This window comes from Ursus americanus, chromosome X (assembly GCF_024610735.1).
Source record: "Ursus americanus isolate L20-20 chromosome X, mUrsAme1.1.p, whole genome shotgun sequence".
Lineage (NCBI taxonomy): Eukaryota > Metazoa > Chordata > Mammalia > Carnivora > Ursidae > Ursus > Ursus americanus.
In genome coordinates, this window is record NC_142164.1 from 41875756 (window position 1) to 41903427 (window position 27672).

General features: G+C 37.6%; 1 protein-coding gene and 1 long non-coding RNA gene across 4 annotated transcripts in view; one reads left to right on the forward strand and one right to left on the reverse strand.

The window, feature by feature from the left end:
- The window catches only part of IL1RAPL2 (interleukin 1 receptor accessory protein like 2), a 1151831-nt gene that overhangs the window by 1013706 nt on the left and 110453 nt on the right, over positions 1-27672 (reverse strand). The gene's annotated exons all lie outside the window — the stretch shown is intronic.
- Positions 1-27672, forward strand: part of LOC148106896 (uncharacterized) — a 120581-nt gene that overhangs the window by 25339 nt on the left and 67570 nt on the right. For 2 of the 3 annotated variants that reach the window (XR_015723253.1, XR_015723255.1), the window contains exons 3-4: positions 21400-21545; positions 23661-23794. This is a non-coding gene — a long non-coding RNA (uncharacterized LOC148106896). The remainder of the gene's footprint in view (positions 1-21399; positions 21546-23660; positions 23795-27672) is intronic. The other variant, XR_015723254.1, reaches the window with a different exon arrangement.

Below are 27672 nucleotides of genomic sequence, written 5' to 3' on the forward strand. Positions count from 1 at the left end.
TTCCTTTGCTGTGCAGTAGTTTCAGTCTTGATGAAGACCCAATAGTTCAATTTTTGTTTTTATTTCCCCTACCTCTGGCAACGTGTCTAGTAAGAAGTTGCTGCCTGTGTTCTCCTCTAGGGCTTTGATGCTTTCCTATCTCACATTTAGGTCTTTCATTCATTTTGAATTTATTTTTGTGTATGGTGTAAGAAAGTGGTCCAGTTTCATTCTTCTGCATGTTGTTGTCCAGTTTTCTTAACACCATTTGTTGAGGAGACTGTCTTTTTCCCGTTGGATATTCCTTCGTCTTTTGCTGAAGATTAGTTGAACATAGAGTTGTTCCATTTCTGAATTTTCTATTCTGTTCCATTGATCTATGTGTCTGGTTTTGTGCCAGTACAATACTGTCTTGATAATTACAGCTTTGTAATATAGCTTGAAGTCTGGAATCATAATGCCTCCAGCTTTCGTTTCCTTTTTCAGCATTACTTTGGCTATTCAGGGTCTTTTGTGGTTCCATACAAATTTTAGGAATCTTTGTTCTTGCTCTGTGAAAAATGCTGGTGGTATGTTGAAGGGCATTGCATTAAATGTGTAGATTGCTTTGGGTAGTATAGACATTTTAGCGTTGTTTATTCTTCCAATCCATGAGCATGGAATGTTTTTCCATTTCTTTGTGTCCTCTTGAATTTATTTTATCAGTGTTCTATAGTTTTCAGAGTACAGATCTTTTACCACTTTGGTTAGCTTTATTCCTAGCTATTTTATTGTTTTGGTGCAACTGTGAATGGGACTGATTCCTTGGTTTCTTTTTCTGCTGCTTCATTATTGGTGTATGGAAATGCAACACATTTCTGTACATTGGTTTTATATCCTGCAACTTTGCTGAATTCATGTATTAGTTCTAGCAATTTTTTGGTGGAGTCTTTCAGGTTTTTTACATGGGAGTATCATGTCATCTGCAATTAGTGAAAGTTAGACTCCTTCCTCGCAGATTTGGATGCCATTTATTTATTTATTTATTATTTATTTATTTAGGTGGTTGTTGTCTGATTGCTGAGACTAAGACTTCCAGTACCATGTTAAATAGTAATGGTGAGTGGGGCGCCTGGGTGGCACAGCGGTTAAGCGTCTGCCTTCGGCTCAGGGCGTGATCCCAGCGTTCTGGGATTGAGCCCCACATCAGGCTCCTCCGCTATGAGCCTGCTTCTTCCTCTCCCACTCCCCCTGCTTGTGTTCCCTCTCTCGCTGGCTGTCTCTGTCAAATAAATAAATAAAATCTTTAAAAAAATAGTAATGGTGAGAATGGACATCCCAGTCTGGTTCCTGAACATAGAGGAAAAGCTTTCAGTTTTCCCCCATTGAGGATGATATTAGCTATGGGTCTTTCATATATCGCCTTTATGATGTTGAAGTATGTTCTAACTATCTCTACTTTGTCGAGGGTTTTCATTAAGAATGGATGTTGTATTTTGTCAAATGCTTTTTCTGCATCTATTGACAGGATCATATGGTTCTTATCCTTTCTTCTATTAAGGTGGTGTAACATGTTGATTGTTTTGTGAATATTAAACCAGTCTTGCAGCCCAGGAATAACTCCTGCTCTATCATGGTGAAAAATTCTTTTAATACACTGTTGATTCAATTAGCTAGTATGTTGTTGAGAATTTTTTCACTTATATTCATCAGGGATATTGGCCTGTAGTTCTCCTTTTCAGTGGGTCTTTGTCTGGTTTTGGAATTAGGTAATGCTGGCCTTGTAGAATGAGTTTGGAAGTTTTCCTTCCATTTCTGTTTTTTGGAACAGCTTCAGAAGAACAGGTATTAACTCTTTTTTAAATGGCTGGTACAATTCCACTGGGAAGCCATCTGGTCCTAGACTTTTGTTTGTTGGGAGATTTTTGATTACTGATTGAATTTCTTTGCTGGTTATGAGTCTGTTCAAATTTTCTATTTCTTCCTGTTTCAGTTTTGGTGATTTGTATATTTCTAGGAATTTGTCCATTTGTCCAGGTTGCCCAGCTTGTTGGCATATAATTTTTCATAGTAGTCTCTTATAATTGTTTGGATTTCTATGGTGTTGGTTGTGATCTCTCCTCTTTCATTCATGATTTTATTTATTTGGGTCATCTCTCTTTTCTTTTTGATAAGTCTGGCTAGAGGCTTATCAATTTTATTAATTCTTTCAAAGAACCACTTCCTACTTTTGTTGATCTGTTCTACTGGGTTTTTTGTTTGTTTCTATATAATTTATTTCTGTTCTAATCTTTATTATTTCCCATCTTCTGCTGGCTTTAGGCTTTATTTGCTGTTCCTTTTCTAGCTCCTTTAGGTATACTGCTAGGTTGTGTATTTGAGACTTTTCTTACTTCTTGAGGTAGGCCTGTATTGCGATATACTTCCCTCTTAGGACTGCCACTGTTGCATCCCAAAGGTTTTGGACTGTCGTGTTTTTGTTTTCATTTGCTGCCATGTATTTTTTTATTTCTTCTTTAATATCCTGGTTGACCCATTCATTCTTTAGGAGCATGTTCTTTAACCTTCATATATTTGTGATCTTTCCAAAGTTTTTCTTGTGGTTGACTTCAAGTTTCATAGCATTGTGGTCTGAAAATATGCATGGTATGATCTCAATCATTTTGTACTAGTTGAGGCCTGACTTGTGACCTAATATGTGATCTACTCTGGAGAATGTTCCATGTGCAATCAAAAAGAATATGTATTCTGCTGCTTCAAGATCAAATGTTCTGAATATATCTACTAAGACCATCTGGTTCAGTGTGTCAAACTGTAGTGTCATCTCCTACTATTATTGTATTATTATCAGTTATTTTCATTATATTTGTTATTAATCAATCTATATATTAAATATTTAGGTGCTCCCAAGTTAGCAGCATAAATATTTATAATTGTTAGATCTTCTTGGTGGATAGACCCCTTAATAATGATATAATGACCATCATCTCTTGTTACAGTCTTTGGTTTAAAATCTAGTTTGTCTTATATAAGTATGGCTACTCCAGCTTTCTTTTGACAGCCATTTGCATGATAAATATTCTCCACCCCTCACTTTCAATCTGCAGTTGTCTTTAAGTTAAAATGAGTCTCTTGTAGGCAGTATACATATGGGTCTTGTTTTTTATCCATCCCAACACCCTATGTCTTTTGACTGGGTTGTTTAGTCCATTTATATTCATAGTAATTATTGATAAAAATGTATTTAGTGCCATTTTATTACTTGTTTTGTTGCTGCTTCTGGAGATTTTCTCTGTTCCTTTTTAGTCTTTGTCACTTTTGGTCTTTCTTTCCCACGTAATGTGTCCCCTTTAATATTTTTTGCAGGGCTGGTTTAGTGGTCATGAACTCCCTTAGTTTTTGTTTGGGAAACTCTTATATCTCCTTCTATTCTGAATGATAGCCTTGCTGGATAGAGTATTCTTGGCTGCAGATTTTTCCTATTCAGCACTTTGAATATATCATACCACTGACTTCTGGCTTGCCAAATTTCTGTGGAGAGATCTGGTACTAACCTTATCGTTCTTCCCTTATAATTTAGGAACTTCTTTTGCCTTGCAGCATTTGGAATTTTTTCTTTATATTTTGCAAATTTAACTACAATATGTCTTGGTGTTGGCTTGGTTTTGTTGATTTTGATGGGAGTTCTCTGTGCTTCTTGGATTGGATATCTGCTTCCTTCCCCAGAATATGGAAGTTTTCAGCTATAATTTCCTCAAATAAACCCTCTGCCCTCTTTTCTCTCTCTTCTTCTTCTGGAATTCCTATGTTATGGATGTTATTATGTTTGATGGAGACACTGAGTTCCCTAAGTCTGTTTCTGTGATCCAAGGTTTTTCTTTCCATCTTTTGTTCAGCTTCATTATTTTCTACAATTCTATTCCCTTTTGTTCAACTTCATCATTTTCCATAATTCTATCTTCTATATCACTTATTCATTCCTCTGTTTCTTCTACCCTTGTGGTCATTACATTAAGTTGGTTTTGCATCTTGGTTATTACATTTTTTCACTTTGGCCTGATTGGTTTTTACCTCTTATCTCTGCAGTGAGGGTCTCATTGATGTCTTCTATGGTTTTCTCAAGCCTAGCTAGTATCCTTATGATTGTTGCTTTAAATTTGGGATCAGGCATATTACTTACATCCCTTTTGGTTAGATCCCTGGCCCTGAACTTTTCTTGTTCTTTCTTTTGGGATGAATTCCTCTATCTTGGCATTTGGTCTAGGTCTCTGTCTTCTTTTGTGTGTATGAAAGCCTGTTATGTTTCTTGCTCTTGAGAGTAATGGCTTTATGAAGAAGAGGTCATATAATGTCCAGGGCCTGGTGCTTCAGGAATTTTCTCTGGTGTGTGTTGCATGCATTCTGCTGCTGTGTTTGGCTCCTCTATCCCTCAGGTCAGTTCTCTGCAGCTTTTCTCCTTGCCTGGGGTGGGAAGTGTTTGGACCTTAGCCAGAGTGTGGTGAGCTTTAACTAGGTATGCTCTGGCCTGCCTGTTAAAAGAGACCTGATGCTATTTCCACTAGAACTAAAGCTTTGCAGAACTACATGATCAGTAGACCTGGTGTGTGCAGGGGTTTGTGCTGGTCTTCTGGGGGAAGGGCCCACTGTACTGGTCCTAATGCATACTTCCCAAGAAAAAACAATGCCAGTGGAGCACAGCAGGTCAGGACTTAGAGTAAGCAGTTTAGGCAGTCAGTGTCGGCACTATGCTATTTACTGAAGTTGGTTTATATTGGGGGTGGGGGAGGGAAATGGTGCCAGCCCACTTCTTTGTCCCTGGAGAGGGGAGTCCGTGCTTGCTGCTCTCACGGAAGCACTTTAAGAGGAGTGAATAATTTCCCTTCATGCATCATGGGCATTTTTCAGATTGTTGATTTTACACTGTCTGTCTCTGGGTCACTTGCCTGCTTTGAGCAGTGCAGCACACCTTGGGCTCTACCCTAGCCAGGACTGCTGACTTTTAGAATTCCAAATTTCAGGGACCTGGTATGGTGAGGGCCTGCACTAGTCCTCTAGGAAAGGGTATTGCCACACTGGGACTGACACAGGTTTGACCCAGAAGGACAGTCATACCAGAGTGCAGGGGCATGGGATTTGGAGCAAAGAAAGCTTTGGGGCGCCTGGGTGGTGCAGTCGTTAAGCGTCTGCCTTCGGCTCATGGCGTGATCCCGGCGTTACGGGATCGAGCCCCACATCAGGCTCCTCCGCTATGGGCCTGCTTCTTCCTCTCCCACTCCCCCTGCTTGTGTTCCCTCTCTCGCTGACTGTCTCTCTCTCTGTCAATAAATAAATAAATAAATAAATAAATAAATAAATAAATCTTTAAAAAAAAAAAAAAGAAAGCTAAACAGCCAGTGTAGCGTATGGGTTAGCCACCCTCAGCAGGTGTCTCTGTGCCTATGCTGAGGGGCAGGGGAGATAAATGGTGCCTGCCAGCTCTTTGGTCCCAGGAAAGGGAAATGTCACTTTTCACAAATATGCTCCAAGAAGAGGGTCCAGTCTCTCCCCGTGTGTCGTAGGCAATCCTCAGAGTGCACTATCTGCCCCGGGTAACCTGCCTGCCTTCTGTACAGGAGTAGGGCAGTGCCCTCAGGGCTCTACTCCAGCCATGCTGTGGACCTCTAAAACTCTAGAAGTCTTTGAGCCCCACTGGTTGTAAAAACTCATAAAAATCAGCCCCTCTCATTTTCCCAGCCAATGACTTTGGGGAAGTGTTCTCCTCATGCAATCTCCTGTGTGTTCCTCTCTCTCATTTTTCTTCATGAGCAGGGCTCCCTCCACAGCACCCATGACCCATTTTTCTCCCAAACCATACCTCCACACTTCTTATTTTCCTCAAAGTGGCCTCTTCTTTCTCTCCAGTTGTGCAGTTTATTCTATCAGTTCTCAGGTCAATTTCTTAAGTATTCATAATGATTTTATAGTTATCTGTGTTTGAGGGACAAGACAAGCCTAGGGCCCTCCTACTATGCTGCCATCTTAGCTCCCCCTGCCATCTTGGATTTTTCTAAATGACACAAAAAATCTTGGGATACTGTTACATCACTGACAATAATAAAATCCCATGATGTGGGTTTGACTCTAACTCTGGATTTTGTGGAAGATGTGCTTATTCTAATTTTTTCTGGACATTCTTTGATGTATTTTTTGAGATGTGGAAACCAAAAATGAGCATTGCACTCTAGGGTATAAAAATAAAATACTGTACGAATGGGCTCAGACTGAGATCTTTTGATGTGGCCTTAGATATCAGCTTACCCTATGCTGTTTAGTTCCCTGACAACAAATTTATTTCCTTGTAGTTCTTGTATACATTAATTATGCCCAGTTTGCCTATCTCTGCAGGAATCACACAGAAATAACCAACGACCTTTGTGATCCCCATCCCCACCAGCAAGAAATTTGACTTTATCATTGATCTGGGGAAGTAAAAATTTCCTTCCAATAAAATTCCTTTTTTAACATAAGTTATCTTACCAAAATGCCTCCTGCTTCAGCCAATGTCTACCTTTCCTTGTCTATTCTCAGTGGAAAATGAAAATAGCTGTTGAAGGAAGGGTACTTACAGAGATGTCCATGGATGAGGTGCTGCTACAAATGCTAGGAGACTAAAGACTTGTCAACAAAATTTATAGTTTATTATAGGTAGTACAAACCTGGAATACTGGGGTTTTATTGCTCTCAGTGATACAACAAAATACTGATATTTTTAATGTTCATTCAGAGAGAATAAAAAAAAAATCACTGGTCTACTCCCAGCCCCCTATTATGTTAAATGTGTATTGTATTTTCTCTCCTTCTTTGATGCATATTTATTTAAGGGCTAGGGATTTGAAAAGAACATAAAAGGGAAATATATACCTCAGAAAGGCAGGGAGTAATTGTCCCATTTTCGTCCCTAGAGATATATAGGTCTAAAGGACATGCCAGCCAGCAGAAATGAATCATCTGCAGAAGCTCACAAGATTTCACTTAGACCCTAGTCTTAACTCTTCACTCTTTTCTCTCCATTATCTCTCTTTTCTAACCTTGAAGGCAAACATACATTAGTCATCAATTTATTCCCTGTGGCAAACCTTTGCCCCTCAACCCTATCAAGCCATTAAATAAACCCTAATTAAATTGGTCCTCACTTCACAAAAATGGCAGGCTGTCCCAGGGAAAAGGTAGATTTATAACACTGCCAGGGACAATCAAACTGTAATGACAACCTAGGAAGAAGGGGTAACTTTCTGGGTTACTCTTCCTTCACTTGTGACCACACTATATGGTCTTGTGAGCCCATCTTTCAACAGTTTTTATTATTTATACCTTCAAAGATAATCTTTCTCAAAATTCAAGTTCTTTTTCTGGTAAGACTATAGTCTATGGCCCAAGCAGGGGGAGCCTGTAAATAAACCTACTACACATTCAAAGCTGGCAGGATGTCGCTCATTCATCTACCAATCCCATAGGTCCCTCTAATAGTCACCTAGCATGCTTCCGCTGTTCCTCAGAAAATATTTTTCACAGTGAAGTACTGAAGTGGAAATTTGAATTCTATGTTTTCTCTGGAGATTAATTTGAATATAAACACATCCACATTTACTCTTTCTCCCTCTCCTAGCATCTCTCCTCCCACCTCATAAATTCCTATTAAACATGGTTGGAATGCAGAATATTCACCAAAACCCTTTTGTTTTATTTTGTTTTGTTTTCAGCAGGCCAAGTCAGTGCCCTTAGTCTTGCTTATACATTTTCCTCTTATTTCCATTTTTGCTTTTTGAAAACAGACATTATCTTAACCACTGTGCTCTATCTCATTTCTCAGCACAAAAATAAATCCTTAGAACTGACCTTATTCTGCCAAATTTGTCTTTATTTTTCCACATATACATATATTAATCGTTTTAGATTTCCTTATATTCGTGAAAGGTATAGGAGGGTGTTACTTTGAATGTATCCCTCAGATTTTATAAAGTATCTTGGGGCTGAAGTTTTCTTCTATTAGATGCTCCTGAACTGCCTATTCCCAACCCCACTTATACATATGCTCTCTCTCGCGTGCTCTCTCTCGCTCTCTCTCTCTCTCACACACACAAACTTTAGTGAGGATCACAGGAAGATAAAATGCAACTTAATGTCAGCAGTTTTAAAGGGTATGTGTATATGTGTGCTGGTGTGTTTGAGAAATATCAGAGTTTAGGTACATGATTTTTAAATTAAGAGTCTGAAACATAAATTTAGAAAGTATAAGATACATAGATAAAAAGATATAGATACAGATAAAATTTGTCGAAATAAAATTCATATAAAATTATCCATTTTAAAGTGAACAATTCACTTAGCATAATACTCTCCACATCCATCCATATTGTCACAAATGGCAAGATTGTATCCTTTTTATGGTTGAGTAATATTCATATATATACCTCGCATCTTCTTTAACCACTTCATCTATCAGTGGACACTTGGGCTGCTTCCATATGTTGGCTATTGTAAATAATGCTGCAATAAACACAGGAATGCGTATATCTTTTCAAATTAGTGTTTTCATTTTCTTTGGGTAAATACTCAGTGGTGGAATGGTATTGTAATAGCGCTGCATGGTGACAGATGTTAGCTACACTGTAGTAAACACAGCATAACATATAGAATTAATTGAGTCATTATGTTGTATATCCGAAACTAGTGTAACATCGTGTGTCAACTATAATTCAAATACATTAAATAAATAAGTCAACAATTCAGCAATATTTAGCATTTTCACAATGTTGTGCTGCCACTACATCTGTCTAGTTCCAAAACATTTCCATCACTCCCAAAACAAAAACCCACAGCCATTAAGCATTTTCCCCTATTTCCCCCTTACCTCAGGCCCTGACAACTACTAATATAGTTTCTCTCTTCAAGGATTTGCTTATTTTTCATATAAATGGATCATATAGTATGAGGCCTTTTATGTCTGGTTTCTTTTACTTAGCATAACATTTTCAAGGTCCAGTCCATCTACATTGAATGGATCAGTACAATGTTCATTGCTTTCTATAGCTAAATAATATTTTATTGTATGGATATGGGATCTATCTTTCTATTCATTCACTGATGGATGATGGGCTCTTTCTACCTTTGGCTATTGTGAAGAGTGGTGCTATGAACATACTTCTGCAAATACATAAAAATCTTTAAAAAAAAAGAAATTTTGCCATAGACAATGTATGGAGTGGTTAATTGAGGTTGATTGTAATTTTAAGGTCAATGATCCCAATTCCCTGCTCAGATGGTAACAATCCCTTAATCTCTGATTTTGCCAAAATCAAACAGAAAGCAAGAATATTTGTAGAGCTGAGAACAGAAAACACTAATCCAGACCATTCCTCATCAGTTGTTTATTCTTGACTGCTGTCTTACAATGAGAACTATCATATTCTTTTTTGTTCAGGAATAAAGGACTAAAAAGCTTCCAAATAAACATTTGCCCAAATAGTGGGAGGGTGGCAAGTGATTACAGGAAGCCAAACAATATTGTTAATGTTTGCACTATTGTGAGATGAAATCCAAATTAAAAATATAGCTTTGAAACAGTTCAATTATAGCAAGCCTATGACAAATCTAGTTAAAGTCAACTTATGCAGCAAAGAAAGAACATAGTTACTTTGAAAGAACACCCCCATGCAATGTTTACATTCCCTGGTTTATTTACTCCAGGTTATAATTCTTCTAAACATCATCCAAAAGTGTAAGAAATATCATTAGCACACTAAAAGTCCAATTCTGGAATGAGCAGTATTATAATATGTTAATACCTATAAACACCTTGATTCATGATGAACGAGGTTAATTAATAAAACAGTATTTAGTGTAAAATAAAATGATCTTGTTGGCAATACCTAAATTGGTTATTGAAAGGAATCAGAAATTTAGAGCCAGCCTCTTTCAATCTATTAAAAGAAGAGGGTGAGAAAACACCTTCTGCCTATACCTCAATTAGTCATTCTGTACACGTATTTATATAATGCTTACCACTGGAACTCTTTCTTTCATATCAAGTTTCTTGGCCAAATAGATTTGAAGGGGTGGTGAATATTAAAAACCACCCATCGGGACCTAATGCATTTAATTAGTTGATCGTAGGTGTCAAGTATCCTTTCCCTTTTGATAGATTGCCCCCAAGGAGTGGGCTAACAACCCCAATTTGCTGACTAATTGAATTTTGATATATTCTCTAAACCTGTTTTTTCCCCGACTAATTGAATTTACAAGCAGTTAAATCTGACAGGTTCAGTAATATCTGCCAATGTCCCTTCATACTTCATTAAATTATGAAAACTTAACCAGTATGTCATGCCCTGGAGAAATATGTACATTTGAGGAGTCATTCCCAAGGGGGGTGAGGTTTAAAGGAAATATGATTTATCATAATATATGTTAAAATGTCCAGTAGCAGATTTAATATCTTGTCATTAGCAGCAATGGCATCAAATAATTTTCAAAATATTCTAAATGGGTATATGTATAGTTTTCTTTGTTCTTAATGTCATATCTGCACTAATATGAATCCACATTAAAGCAAAGGCAAGTGTACTTTCTATTGTTAGCTGTAAAAGAGATGGCTTAATTAGAGCATGGATTCCATTTCTAGATAAGCTAAAAGGTACAACCCCTCATAATCTGCAGAAGCTTCTAGCAGGGCAAATACATTTTCTTCACCAAAAAGCCAAGGCTCGTTGCAGAAGAATAAAGGAAAGCCTCATTAATTAAGACCCCAAGAATGTGAAATTCCTAATAAGTCAACTTTCGCTGATTTGACATTTAGAAATGAACTTGCTGAGTAAATTAACAATCAAATACAATTGGAAGAGAGACGTTTGAGGACTTAAGGGGACAAACGATTTTTCAAGCACTTTGGAAGCATTATTTAACTACAGGTAATTACAATGTGGAAAGAGCTGGAAAGAGGATTGGATTTGAATCAAAAGACTTACTTAGCAGTAGTACAAATTACTTCCTTAATCTGAGCCTTGGTTTCTTCATCTGTGAAACTGAGAAAATATTTACTTCACAACATTGTGGGAAGCTTCAGTGACATAATATACATGAGTCCTTATAAACTGTCAGGACCTAAATAAATATTGGGTATTTTATTATGTGCATAAAATAATGAACTCATATGAATAAAATAATTTTAGAAAAATTTTACACTGTGCATTTTACAGATGAGGCAACTGGGGCACAGAATAGTTGAATGACTTGTCCATGGGCACATCGTTAGTTAATGGCAGGGTTGGAACTATTGCCAATATCCCCATCTGTTAATCATAGCAATTCCCCCAAAGGGTGACTATACTTCCTTGACTTTATTATTGTAGTGTGAATCACTTCAAAACTATCAACAAAAGGTGTTTCAAGTATTCATATTTTTTTAGAATTTTATACTTGAATGTTTAATAAACATTCATTGAGCACCTACTATATGCAAGTCACTATGTTAGGTGCTGGAAACAAAAAACAAGATATAATTCCTGCCTTTAAAGAACACTGGGTGTTATACGCAACTAATGAATAATCGAACTTTACATTAAAAAAATTAAAAAATAAAAATTAAAAATTAAAAAAAAGAGTTTATCAAAAAAAAAAAAAAGAAGGGCTTATTGACTATGGACCCTGGGAAACAAACTGAGGACTTCAGAGGGGAGGGGGTGGGGGACTGGGATAGGCTGGTGATGGGTATTAAGGAGGGCATGTATTGCATGGTGCACTGGGTGTTATACGCAAGTAATGAATCATGGAATTTTACATCAAAAACTAGGGATGTACTATATGGTGACTAACATAACATAATAAAAAATTATTATAAATAAAAAAATAAAAAAATAAAATGTCAAATTATAGCAAAAAAATAAAATAAAGAATTCTTATTCTTAATGGAATTCCTTCTCCCTACCCCTCTAAAGACCCATTGCCTTTATTATGGTCTAGGCTGTCAAAGGTAGCCCTCACTGCTGTACTTTACACAGGCGTTAACTAACCATCCATATTCAAAAAATACTTCCCTCTCCCCTTCAATCTACTTAGGGTTCTCAGGTTATCAAGAAACCTGATTAAAGTACTTTATTTTTGGTTCATGATATACAATTAATAATGAGTTCAGCTTCCCGAAATTATTTTTTGGGGTCTATATCCTACAGCTGGAGAGGAATGAAAGGGGAGGTTATCATGTGGTGGTGTCAGGCAGAAAACAGGGGCAGTGGGAGGTGTGGGTGGAGCATGCAGAAATAACCAAAGTTTGTTTAACTGGTGAGATTGTCATATTTGCAAATATAAATACTAGATGGCCAACAAATCATATGTATCTGGGTCTTCCTCCCTATTAGGTCCCGATTTCCAAATAAAGGAGCCATGCCTAGCAAAAACCCGAGACACAGGGAGAAGCCGCTGTAAGGAAAACCAGGAAGCAGGCATAGGGGAAGCTGGAAGGGCACAACTTTATAAGCAGACAGAATTGCACAGTATTTGATTCCCTGCTCCACAACTTAACTAGCTGTATGATCTCGGGCAAGTCACCTAACCTATCTGAGTCTCATTCTCATCTCTAAAGTGGTAATTAATAGCACCTACCTCAAACAGTTGTGCTAATTATATGAGATAACAAATGTAAGATGGCTGATTCATGACAGGCGTTCAGTATATGTTAATTTCCTTGCCTTTGTTGCCAGGTCACCTCCTAACATACCGCCTCCTCCAGATCTACTGCTTCTGTGGAGAAAACTACAAAACATAGAGACATTCCCATCACCCCCAGAAAAGTAAGGCAGTCCAGCTGCCTGGGGCCCCCTGAATTTCAGGAATCCTGGAGTAGCTCAAGAATATTTTCTTCAAACCTCAGGCTATCTCATTAGACTCTAACCAGGGAGGCAGATGATTAACCGTTAGATGAATAATTTGTTATGTAAATTATAGATCCAAAAGGAAAGGAGTAGGTATGGGAATTAAGTTGTTCATTCATTAAGTTGTAATTAGTGACTAAAGATTTCAACACACCTACTAATTCTATTAGACTATGTTGAGTTTAATCTCATTTCATTTAATTATCTGTATTTATATCTACATCTATAGCTATCTATATATTTATCTTTATAATCTTGGTCCAAAGTCCCTACTCCTGAATTTTTCATAGATACTGTGTTCTTAGGGAACATATTCTGAGTATAATTAAGGGTCTGCCTGCATTCTAGAATTCCCTTAGAACACACATCATAACAGAGAATTCAACAAAGGGCCATCTTCAGTGTATTCAAGGGGTTTACCTCACTGAAAGTGGAAGAGATTTTCACCTATTATTGTTTCTTCATTCATAACACTGTCCCACCACACTCACCTTGAGTTCTGTGGAGGTTCTGAATTAGTTAATCCCCCTCTCAGGCTCATTTAGTTTCTCTGCCACTCAGTCCTTATGCCCCAGCCACACTGGCCACATTTTTACTCCTTGAATATGCCAAGCTCATTCCCACATCCCACGTCAAGACTTTCATAAATGATACTCCCTCTACCAGGAACACATGTGACCCATTCTTAGTGATCTGGATCCTTGACATCAGGAAAATAGGTCAGCAGAGAAGCACACAGAGTCCAATAAGTGATAATTATAAAGAAACTGTTTGAACCAAATACCACAATGCCACAGAATTCTCTTCCAGAAAGGGGGGGTAATCAGAAGGGGGAATGAAGCATGAGAGACTATGGACTCTGAGAAACAAACTGAGGGCTTCAGAGGGGAGGGGGGTGGGGGAATGGGATAGGCTGGTGATGGGTATTAAGGAGGGCACGTATTGCATGGTGCACTGGGTGTTATACGCAAGTAATGAATCATTGAACTTTACATCAAAAACTAGGGATGTACTGTATGGTGACTAACATAATATAATAAAAAACATTAAAAAAAAAAAGAATTCTCTTCCAGCACCAGCATTTTCACCCCCAAACTAAAAGTAGTCTCTGCCCCTTCAGGAAGAAAATTTTATGTTACCAGTAAGTCCCCAGACTGGGGACTGGCATAATTTGGATTAAAATCTATTATAATATGAAGCTAGATTGGGCCCAGAAACTTGAAGTCACTCTGAGCTTGCCACCAGGAAGCCAGGCTTATTTGGGTCTCACAAGTTTGACATTGTAGCAGGCAATGTAGTAGTGGTAGTTTAAAAAGACTGGTGTCCCTTCGTTTTAATCCCTACTCCAACACTTACTAGCTGTGTGACTTTTGGCAAATAAATTAACCTCTATGGGCCTCAATGTTCTATTTTATAAATCTGGATAACTCTCCATAGGTACATATGTCTGGTACATAGTAAGTGCTCAATATATGTCAATGATTACAATTTTGAATAATGCTATTACCTTCACCTTGGTCCTTGGTCCTGAGCCACAATTCAGGCTCATTCATTCATAGAACATTTATAAATCACTTACTTTTTGTTAGATGTTGGTGATACAGAGGAGAATAAGATATGATCTTGTTCTTAATTCACAGTTTGGTGAGGGAAACAGCCATATAAACGACTAACTGTATTATTACTAGTTGCATTTAAAAAAACTATTTTACCAAGTAACATGGAATACATTCTGTGGTAGAGGAAACACACAAAAAGCTGTGAGCACAGGACAAGGCATAGAGCTGTAGTGGTCAAAGGAGTCCAGGTAAGAAAGGGTAGAAGGCCAAAATTATCCAGATAAATTATACAAATCCCTGTCCTACTGATAGTGAATTAACTGGTGTGACAACATGCTCAAAAGACAGCATTGGATACCCTGATTTAAACTAGTCTTAAGAAAGCAAGAATGAGCCATAGCAAAACTGACTCCTTAGGACATTCCTAAGTGAGGCCAGCTTCCTTGGACCTAGAAAATAGTTGGGTCAATTCTTTGGATGCAGCTGGGACTAGGGATGGCATAGGAGAGTGATGATCACCAGGACATTCTCCCCAAAGCTTCAAGTTAGAGAACACTTGCCTACATGTTTTCTATTAAATGCCTATAAATTTTATTGATATTTTCTAAAATACTTCTCCATCACACCAAACTCAGGCCTGTCAACCTTCCTTCATCATTTATGAGTTCAAGCAAACACTGAGCTCATAATCCCTTGCTTCAGTTCCAAGGGTTTACTTTTTCTCTTATATAAACAAACTCTTGTGATAGCCTTTGCTGGTAAATCAGGGGTCTCACAGATCTCACAGAAGGGATTCAGTGTTACTAGAGAAGACCACACACACACACACACACACACTTTTTTTTTAAAGATTTTATTTATTTATTTGACAGAGAGAGAGACAGCCAGCGAGAGAGGGAACACAAACAGGAGTAGTGGGAGAGGAAGAAGCGGGCTCCCTGCTCCGCTGGGAGGCTCCCTGCTCCCAGGACCCTAGGATCATGCCCTGAGCAGAAGGCAGATGCTTAATGACTGAGCCACCCAGGCGCGCCCCACACAAACACTTCCTTGACCACTCCTCCACCTGACCATAGAAGTAAGTGTATAGTGTAATACTATCTTCTACAAAGCATTGTGACAACTTCAAGTAGGAATCAAACACATTGAAATCTCCATATATCCTTTTTTAAGAAATGAATGTAGGCTGGCTTTACCCTTTATTTACAAAATACTCATGGATAACCTTAATTGGTCAGTTTGAGGCAATCAGAGTGGGCCTGAAGAAAATCAATCAGTGAAGGTTTTTTTTTTGTTTTGTTTTGTTTTGTTCTTGTTTTGTTTTATGCTTTTTGTTATAAAAGCTGTTAAGTGCTCTCTTTCCCTTCTTCCTGGCAGGTCTTTGTGATTAAGGAAATGTGTTTTCATTAGGAATTCTGAATCTTGACCTGCAGTAAGCAGATGTTTGTGTTCTTTAAAGGTAGTCAGTCACATCATTTACTGCTCACCTTCTGTTTGCTAAGGCCCTTCATGACATAGTGAAGAAATTTCAGTCTATATAATGTGACAAAACAGACATACATGAGATGACTTAAGACCAGTTACAGAAAACATGTCAGCAAAAGCAAATGTCTGTATGAACTGTGTCTAGAAGTCCTGAGAGCACAAAGGGCATTTTGAACCTGGTGTTAAAGGAGGGGTTGAACATGATTTAATGTAGAGAAGTAGAATAAAGGGAGGGTAAATAGGAAGGAGGAGTGCATGCCAATTTTGCAGACCAGCAGTTATATTTGTAGCCTAAATATTTTCCAAAACTTTTTGTTAGCATTCCTTTCCCACAAAAGACCATTTTGACATTAGTCATATACTGATGTCACATTGCATACCACTGTAAAACTTCATATAGCTTTTTTTATAAATTTTTTTTAAGATTTTATTTATTTATTTATTTGACAGAGATAGACAGCCAGCGAGAGAGGGAACACAAGCAGGGGGAGTGGGAGAGGAAGAAGCAGGCTCCCAGCGGAGGAGCCTGATGTGGGACTCAATCCCGGAACGCCGGGATCACGCCCTGAGCCGAAGGCAGACGCCCAACGACTGCGCCACCCAGGAGCCCCATTATAATTTTTTATTATGTTAGTCACCAATAGACAATCCTAACTAGAACTATTTGTGCTGTGCAATTAACCCATTCTAAGAAAAAATTAACCCTCTGTATTTATCAAGATAATGTGGACTGTTTATGCTAGATAGTAAATACTTATTTGGACAACTCTACAAGCACATTCTTTTAACCAATCTACCTTCCTAAGTTTTTATATAAATTCCAGTTATTTAACATAGAGTGTAATATTAGTTTCAGGTATACAATATAGTGATTCAATACTTCCATGCAACACCTGGTACTCATCACAACAAATGCACTCTTTAATTCCCATCACCTATTTAACCCATCCCCCCACCCACCTCTTTTCTGGTAATCATCAATTTGTTATCAGTAGTTAAGAATCTGTTTCTTGGTTTGCCTCTTTTCCCCCCTTTGCTCATTTGTTTTGTTTCTTAAATTCCATATATGAGTGAAATCATATGGTATTTGTCTTTCTCTAACTGACGTATTTCACTTAGCATAATACTCTCTAGCTCTAGCCACATCATTGCAAATGGCAAGATTTCATTCTTTTTTATGGCTGAGTAATATTCCATTGTATATCTATACCATATATTCCTTATCCATTCATCAGTCAATTGACACTTGGGCTGTTTCCATAATTTGGCTATTGTAGATAATGTTTCTATAAACATGGGAATGCATGTATCCCTTAAAATAGTATAGTACTGGCACAAAAATTGACACATAGATCAATGGAACAGTATAGAAAATCCAGAAATTAACCCACAACTATATGGTTAATCTTCAACAAAGCAGGAAAGAATATCTAATGGAAAGAAGATGGTTCCTTCAACAAATGGTGTTGGGAAAACTGGATAGCAACATGCAAAAAAATGAAACTGGACCACTTCCTTATACATTCACAAAAAATAAATTCAAAATGGATTAAAGACCTAAATGTGAGACCTGAAACCATAAAATCCCTAGAGGAGAACACAGTCTTTGACATTGGCCATAGCAACCTCTTTCTAGATATGTCTCCTAAGGCAAGAGAAACAAAATAATTCATCCAAATAAAGAGCTTCTGCACATCAAAGGAAACAATCAACAAAACTAAAGGCAATCTAGAGAATGGAAGAAGATATTTGCAAATGACATATCTGATAAAGGGTTAGTATCCAATATATAAACTTATAAAATACAACACCTGAAAAATAATTCAATTTAAAAATGGGCAAAAGACATGAATAGGCATTTCTCCAAAGAAGACCTACAGATGGCCCACAGACACATGAAAAAATGCTCAACATCACTGATCATCAGGGAAATACGTATCAAAACTACAATGAGATTATCACCTCACACCTGTCAGAATGGCTAAAACCAACACCACAAGAAACTACAGATGTTGGTAAGGATGTAGGGAAAGGGGGATCCTCATGCACTTTTGGTGGGAATGCAATCTAGCACAGCCACTGTGGAAAACAGTATGGAGGTTCCTCAAAAAGTTAAAAATACAACTACCCTACAATCCAGCAATTGCAGTAGTAGGATTTACCCAAAGAATACAAAACATCTCATGTATTTTCCTGATTTCATAGAAATATTTTAAATTCATCATTAAAATGTAACACTAAAAATGTTTTAACATGTATAGTTTACTTGTTGAACTCTGATGTCCCAGAGACATTAGTACCTGGTACATACAGAGCTTTCAGAGCAGTCTTGAAAGTAGTTCATGAGGGAAAAAGGCATAGAAAAGAGAATTACATTCTCTGTCACTGGAAAACTTTGCATATGGAGTACTCAAAAGTTTTATGAACTACAGGGATGAAGTACCTCATTCTGGAATCAAACCACCTGAGCTAGAATTCTAGCTTTGCCACGTATTAACCATGTGACTTGGGGAAAAATCAATCGACCCCTGTGCCTCATTTTCTTCAACTGTAAAATGGAGCTAATACAGTAATCCCCCCTAATCCAAGGGCAATACGTTCCAAGAACCCCAGTGAATGCCTGAAACTATGAATAGCACCAAACCCTATATATACCATGTTTTTTTCCTATACATACATACTTATGATAAAGTTTAATATATAAATCAGGCACAGTAAGAGATTAACAATAATAAAATAGAACAATTATAACAATATACTGTAATAAAAGGTATGTGAATATTGTCTCTCTTTCAAAATAGCTCATTCTGTACTCACCCTTCTTGTGATGATGTGAGATCATAAAATGCCATGGTGAGGTGAAATGAGGTAAATGACATAGGCATTGTGATGTAGTGTTAGGCTATTGTCTGCTTCTGCACTGCAGTTAACCACAGGTAACTGAAACCACAGAAAGCAAAACTGTAGATAAGGGGGATTACTGTGCTGGTACCTATATTGCAGCATTGGTGTGAGGATTAAATAAATATATGTAGACCATCCAGTACAGTGTCTGCCACACAATAATCATTCATTCCTACAATGAGGAGAACTTTGAGGTGAATACTGCTGCTGTGGGGAGAGAAAAGATAGACACAATGAAATGAGAAATTATAAGCTCAACTTTCTTGAACTCCTAAGAAAGGCATTGTTTTTATTCTCAGTCTCTTGATTACAGCTAAATCTATCAACAGGTCTATCTATGTTCATCAACAAATTGTAATTGCCAGCTGCTATCTACACCAGGGAAATCCACACCTCAAAGGATTTTAAAAATATAAATAATGAGAAGCATTGATGATATTTGGCTCATACACAGGAAGACCAGATTGACAATTTTCAGTTAGACAAAAGATTCACATAAAGGCCTTGAACAGTATTAGGTGTCAAGAGGAGCTGTGGATTTGATGACTATGGTGCTATGGTAAGCCTGTCAACTGTCTATCCACACTCCTTTGTTCAAGGAAAAACCCTAGAAAGCCATCTTCTACACCAAGTGACCCCATGCTACACAATCACTGATGCCACAAAAAGGCAATTACTGATCCCATGTCAGCCATTCCATGTATGACCAGAAACTAATGACAGACAATCTGGACTGATCTAATTCTCCCTTTTGGAAATGTGAACAGGGTAATACAAAGAGAATCTTGAGAGGTGAAACTGAAAAGATAATGAAAAAAATGCCATGAGGCAAAACTAAAGTCATGAAGAAATTATGGTCAAGAGAAAATTGTGATGATAAAAAGAACAAGTGGGGAGTGGGATGGAGAGAAAAATACACACACACACACACACACACACACACACACACACACAGAGTAAAAGAATAGAAAGCCAGTTTACAGGAGGAGAGAAAGAAAACAGTTCCTCTGAATTACCTACTCTGATGTATATAAGTCTCTGAAGCTTCTTTGGATTCTGAATTCTCTTCCAGTTCTAATTTCTAAGCAGCCCAATACTACTACTGTTTTTTCTTCTAGCAGCTCAGCACCACTGCTGATGTCAGAAAATAGTTCTTACAAACTCTGTGGCCTTAAGGAAGCAAATTCACCTCATTGTGCCTTAGGTTATCTAATTGAAAAATGAGGATAATACTTGTACCAATCATCTTCTTGCCTTGGTCTAAGAACAAAGCCACCCAAAAGAAACTATATTTCCCAGCCACGCTTACTGCCAGGTGCGGCTATGTGACTAAGTTCTCACCAATGGCTTGTGAGCAAAAGTGATATGTACAGCTTTCTCAATACTTTCCTGAAATAAAATTTGTTACTCTGAACTCGCTTTTTTCTCTTCCCACATCTGGAATGAAAACATGGCAGAAACCATGCACACAAGGACAATGCCTTAGAGTAGGGGCTGGCAAACATTTTGTATAATGTGCCATACAGTAAAGAGTCAGGACTTTGCAGTCCATGAGGTCTTTGTCAAAACTACTCAATTCTGCTGCTGTAGTGCTAAAGCAGCCATAAACAATATGTAATGGAATGGTGGTGGCTGCATTCAAATAAAACTTTATTTATAAAAGCAAGCAGCAAGCTAGATTTGGCCTATCAGACATAATTTATCAATCTCTGCTCTAGAGGATGCTGAAACAACAATAGAGGGTACCTGGATCCTTGAACTACCTAATGGAGCACAACTGCACAACCTGCCGAAATCAGATATACTAAAACGAGAGAAAAAAGAAGGGAGGAGGGAGGGAGATAAAGAAGGGGGTGAAAGAGGGTGGAAGAAGGAAAGAGAGAGAGAAACTGAGAAATTGAGAGATTTCCATCTTACTTAAGTCATTCTATTTTGGGGTCTCTCATAGTAGCATATCCCTTACCTTAACCAATGTGTCTCTCTTCCTGAGACCTGGTTTTCAAGCATTTTTGAATACAGGTATATGTTACAAATTACCCATTACTTACAGTACCTTGAATGAGCCATTCATAACCAAAAGAACTTTATCAGTTATTTAGTCCTGTGAAAAATGCTGTTGGTATTTTGATGGGGATTTCATTGAATCTGTTTTTGCTTTGGGTGGTGTGGGCAATTTAACAATATTAATTGTTCCAATCTGCGAGCATGGAATATCTTTCCATTTGTTGTGTTTGTTATTGTGTTGTCTTAAATTTCTTTCATCAATGTTTTCAGAGTACAGGTCTTTTGCCTCCTTGGTTAAGTTTATTCCTAGGTACCATACTCTTTTTTGGTACAATGGTTAAATGGATTGTTTTCTTAATTTCTATTTCTGCTACCTCATTATTCATGTATACAAATGAAATGGATTTCTACATATTTTTTTGTATCCTGAAACTTTACTGAATTCATTTATCAGTTCTAATAGTTTTTGGTTAAGTTTTAATGGTTTTCTGTATACACTATCATGTCATCTGCAAATAGTGACAGTTTTACTACTTCCTCACTAATTTGGATGCCTTTTATTTCTTCTTCTTGTCTGACTGCCACAGCTAAGACTTCCAGCGGACAGTTCCAGTGGAATAAAAGTGGACATCCTAGTCTTGTCCCTAATCCTACAGGAAAAAACTCTCAGTTTCTCTCCACTGAGTATGCTGTTAGCTTTGGATTTTTCACATATACCCTTTATTATGTTGAGGTAAGTTCCCTCTAAACCTACTTTGTTGAGAGTTTTTTATCATAAATAGATATTGTATTTTATAAATAATACTAAAATTTGTATGAAACTACAAAAGATACTGAATGGCCAAGGCAGTCTTGAGAAAGAACAAAGCTGGGGGTATCACAATCTCAGATTTTAAGATATACTACAAAGACACAATAATCAAAACAGTATGGTACTGGCACAAAAATAGACACAAAAAAATCATCAACAAAATGAAAAGGCAGCCTACTGAATGGGGGAAGATATTTGCAACCCTGGTAAAGGGTTAATATTCAAAATATATAAAGAACTTACACAACTCAACACCCAAAAAAATGAAGTCTGGTTCAAAAATATGCAGAGGATCATTTTTCCAAAGTTATACAGATGGCCAACAGACACATGAAAAGATGCTCAACATCACCAATCATTAGGGAAATGCGAATCAGAACTACAATGAGATATCACCTTACACTTGTCAGAATAAATGGAATCAAAAAGACAAGAAATAGCAAGTGTTGGCAAGGATGTGGAGAAAAGGAACACTTGTGCACTGATAATGGGAATGTAAATTGGTGCAGCCACTTTGGAAAACAGCACGGAGGTTCCTCAAAAAATTAAAAATAAAAATATCATGATTCAGTAATTCTACCACTGGGTATTTACCCCCCAAAAATGAAAACACTAATTTGAAAAGATATATGCATCCCTCTGTTTATTGCAGTATTATTTACAACAGCCAAGATATGGAAGCAATCCTTGTCCATTGATGGATAGATAGATAAAGAACATATGTGTATATACATATATACAATGGACTATTACTTAGCCATTAAAAGAATGAGATCTTGACATTTGCAACAACATAGATGGACTAGAGGGCATTATGTTAAGTGAAAGAAGTGAGAGAAAAACAAATATGTAATTTCACTTATACATGGAATCTAAAAAATGAACAAAAAAACAAAAAGACTATTACAGTGAATTTTTTTTTTCAGAGAGAGATTTTTATTTTAAGGAATTTGCTTACACAGTTGTAGAGCTGGCAAGTTTGAAAACTGAAAAGCAGCAGCAAACTGAAAACGTCGGATGAGGTGACATCGTAATCTTGAGGCAGAATGTCTTCTCTAGGAAATGTCAGTTTTTGCTCTTAAGGCCTTTAACTGATTGGATGAGGCCCATGCACCTTATTGATGGTAATCCCCTTTACTTATAATTATTTTTTTATAATTTTTATTTTGTTATATTAGTCACCATACAGTACATTCCTAGTTTTTTGATGTAGTGTTCCATGATTCATTATTTACGTATAACACCCAGTGGACCATGCAATATGTGCCCTCCTTAATACCCATCACAGGCCTATCCCAGTACTCCACCCCTCTCCCCTCTGAAGCCCTCAGTTTGTTTATAGTGAAAAAGATACATTTATGTAAATAATTCAGAAGAATAGAACCACACTTTTACAGAGATAAGTGTATTTTTTACAGAGATATTTTCCATTTGTTGATTTGGATCTCTTTTAAAAGAAAGAAAATAGTAAAAATAGAATTAAATCTCTTTACCTCTCTCTCTCTCTCAAAAAAAAAAAGACTATTACATACAGCGAACTGGCAGTTGCCAGAGGAGAGGTAGGTGGGGAGATGGGTTCAATAGATAAAGGGGATTAAGAGGTACAAACTTCTAGTTATAAAAATAAATGAATCAAAGATGGAAAGTACAGCATAGTGAATACAGTCAATAAAACCATAATAACATTGGTTGGTGACAGATGGTGACTGACTACACTTACCATGGTGAGCACTGAGTAATGTATAGAATTGTTGAATTGATATGTTGTACACCTGAAACTAATGTAACAATGTATGTTAATTATACCTCAATTAAAAAAAAAACCTAATTAGAACAGGTGGCTGAGAGAAGAGGCCTACCAGGAATCTTGGACAAACACCACAAAAGATGGCACTAAATTTGTACTTGCTCACACATGCTTTCTTTCTGAAAACTTTTTCTGACCCTCCTATTATGATTGAGATGATGGAAAAGAGAGAGGACTTAATGACCAGTGTAGTATGTTGTGTTGTGTTTTGTTTTGTTTTGTCAATCCAGATAAACCAATGATAATAAACCATGGACTGGAGGCAGGGGAAACTTGTGACAAATTTTGAGTTGTAAGAGTGACCAAAAATAGTGCAACAGAAGTAGCTGCAACTCATATCTTCACACAGAAGAACATTTCTGTGGTAAGCAGCTTCTAAAATGGCCCCCAATGATCCTTGCCTCCTAATATTCATATCCTTATATAATATTATCCTCTCCCCTTTGGGTCTGGGCTGGTTTCTTGGAGTGAAGCTGGGCCTAGTGAGTTGTTTCTAAGGAGCAGTATATGCAAAAGTGATGAAACATTATTTCTAGGATTGGTTTACAAAAGACCATAATTCTATCTTGCTGCCACTCTCTTTTTCCATTGCTTGCTCACTTTGATGAAGCCAACTGCCATATTGTAAGCTTCCCTAAGGAAAAGCCAATGTGGCATGTAATTGAGGGTGACCTCAGGCCAACAACCAGAAAGGAACTGATGCCCACAGTCAAAAACCATTAGGAACTGAATTCTGCCAACAATCACTTGAGTGAGCTTAGAAGTGGAGCATTCCTCAGTTAAGCATTGAGATGACTGGAGTCCTGAACAATACCTGGATTGCAGCCAATGAGAAACCCTGAAGCAGAGTATCCAGCTAAATCATAACCCAGTACCTAGTCCACAGAAACTGTAGAGTAATAAGTGTGTATTGTTTTAAAATTTTTCTGGAGTAATGTCTTACCCACCAGTAGAAGGTTTATATAATATCTATGAATTGCAGCTGGTTTGGGAATTAAACCCCTTTTCTATACTTCCATGGCATCCTAAAGTTCAATGGTTCTAGCTGATAATAACACTCAACTGGGAACTGCCTGGTTAACCTGGCTGCATCTCACACTAGACTATAAGCTCCAAAACAACAGGAACTGTATCTGTCTTGTCCACTCTTGCATCTCCAACCCTAACAAAGTGACTATTGACAATATTGGTTTGAATTAATGAATGAGAGGTTAAGTCAGTGGGTGGATGGATGAACGAATGAAACCACAAAGGCAATTGGCACCATGTGGTTTGTGAAATGTTGCTTAGGAAGCCTTGTACAAAAATAACAAAACTGTCTTTCTATTTCACTGTTTCCTTCCTCAAATTCCAATAAATCTCAGTTCAGTGAACCACTTTAAGTCACAAGTTCAGTTCAATGGACATGAAGACGAAAAACTATGAAACAGCAGAACTGAAAGAGGCCTAAAGTCTAAAGTAGTATGTTCTCCAGAAAGCACTTCCCTTGTATTTTAAAGGGTGGCATATACCAAAACCTTATTTGTCTCTAATTCAGTAAACATTCAGATCACTTCATACAGCTGTTTAGCCAAATGATACTAGCTCATGCCGGGACACCTCACTTATATTGTGTATCTTCCTACCAGGTTGCATTATTAACAGTGCTGAAAATTGAACTGTGCCTTAAATGTGTTAGGGGAGCTCATTATTGAAAGGAAACATATGATGTGTCCTCTAATACAACAAATAATTCAGTTACATGGTCAATAAATTTAGATTTCCATACCTGTAACTTTTGCTGTATTATAAATCCAGATTTTTGTATATCAAGTTTACTTAAAGCAGTGAAATCTGTGATTCTTCTGGGACATAAGGTCTGAAAATTCAAGTAGAGAGTATGCCAAATCCATCCTGCAAGCCTCCCTCCTGGGATCACTGCAAGTCAGACCCATTCAGAACCAGCTCTGCTCACAGCAAATAAATAAAAGGAGCTCTAGGAGGTCTAGCTGGTCCAGCCCTGACTACACAGGAGGTCTAGCTGCTGGTCCAGCCCTGACTACATACTTCAGTTATCCTCCTCTGTGAAGAAGTTACTGCACAGAACTTCAATTCCTATACAGTCCCATTTCCTTACCTCTGAACTCCAGTGCTGGTCAACTATTTAAACCCCTGTGTTTCCTGCTTTTTGAAACACCCAAATTTCCAACCCAACCCTTTCTTAGATGGATAATAAGCATGCAGTTTATACCTTTAGCTAATAGTACTTGCACCTATCTGTCCCATGAACCAGTAGCAGTGAAGTATAGTCCATTGTTTCTCAAAATTTAATGTTCATACAAATATAGATTCAGATTTAGCAGACTTTAGAAGGGTCCTTCTAATAAGCTCCCTACTGATGTCAGTGCTGCTGATACTTTGAGTACCAAGGGTGTAGTTACAAAACAGTATCTTACTGACAGAACATCCAGGTTCTTCAAAGTTTTAGTTCCACTAGCTATTTAACCTTGGACAACTTACTAAATCTATGTTTTTAAAACGGAGATGATAGTTCCTTTGCTGTCATCACAAGTAACTGCTTGGGTTTGAAATCTACCTCTCCATTAAAATAGCTCTGTAACCCTGGGAAAGTTACTTAAACTCCCTGCTCCTCAGTGGATAAAAGCAGTACCTACTTCATAAGGCTCTTGTGAAGTTTAAATGAATTAATACAGGTAAAATACTGAGAAGAGTGCCTGAAACTCAGCAATCCTAATTATTATTATCCCTTCATGCCTGTCCTTCAGATGCCTCAGTTTGATACTATTCCCTTATTCTGAAAATGAATTTTCATTTTCATCAGACCTAATGTATCTACCTAGTCTACCTGGCTGCTACCCACACCATGATTCTGATGCTAGACCGCACATTGGATCCATCGCAAATCCCCTGGTCCCAAAGTCTACCACTTTTTCATCTCAAAGTCTTCCCTTAGTAATATGTACATTCATTTCATACAGACCATTGGCCACACATGAGCATGTTTCTGTTTTGATAGAAGATTCTAGTTCCTCAGCTGACAGCATACACAGAAATACTAAGGAAACACACACACACGGTGCAAAGGAATCCAGACTATAGAAAGAAATTATATTTTCTGCTTTTCATCTTAGTTCATTTAACTCAAGAGAACAGAAGATTTCTTCACATGGGGCTCTAGATTATCTTCTCTCAGAAGCTCCAGAAAGTCAAGAAAGACTTTTTGCCAATTAACACTAAAATATAGCTGATGGTCACATAAGATAGGTCCTGTCATGGCCTCTAAGCAAAAGATTCTTCTCACTGCAGACCTTCAAGTACAAATATTACCACCTAACATACTTCTTGGGGGCAGAGGCAGCACATAATGGCAGAAGTAGCAGATCAAAAAGCCAATCAATGGATTCCTGGGTGACACTGAGAGCTCAGCTAAGACTAGACACTAATTGTTTGTAATGGCACCAGCTCATATTTTTGACGGATCAGGGCTGCAGAGAGCTGCTCTTTAAAGTAATCTACTGATGAAGTTTTCAAGCTTTTCAATATGGTCACTCTTTGGCAGAATCATTTCAGTTTAGCTGGTCTAGCCCTTGCTGATAGGGACAATTAGTTTAGGGAAAGAGGCTGTGTAAGCAGGGTCTATTCCAAATTTTAGCTACTTTTTCAAGCTCTGTTCTTCCATTTTTCCTTTTCTCTCAGCTGACTGACCTTACCTTCAACTTAAATTACAAAATGGAAGCCATTTTGACTTCCAGTCTCCAAAACTAACTTAAATTGTGTCTGTTCCCAACTTTTTCGCCTTCCCTACTATTATAATGAAAAAGATGTCTCTACTCTTTTTAGCATTTCCTTCTGAGCTCTTGACCCCAATCCCTTCTGCCTTCTCAGGGTTCTTACTTCATTCTTTATCCTTCTCATTCCTGGATATTTAAAATCTCCCTTCCATTTTCAAAAAGTTCCCCAGGCTATGAGCAGAAGTGGAACATGGCTGACTAGAAGGAAACTGGACTAAATGTCCTGCAGGCCAAGAAAATTTCAGAAGGTATCTTAGGTCTAGAAATGTAAACAAAGACATCAAGTGGAACAGATAATACAGAACAGTCCAGAATAGCAAACTACTTAAATTCCAGGTCAGAGCATCTGCTCAGTCTTAGTAGCACTAGGAAACAGGACTAGTGAATGGTGAGACTATTGGCCTTGTGCCCTTTTTCTACTACGTGCTGGGGATTGGTGGTTCTACGTCCA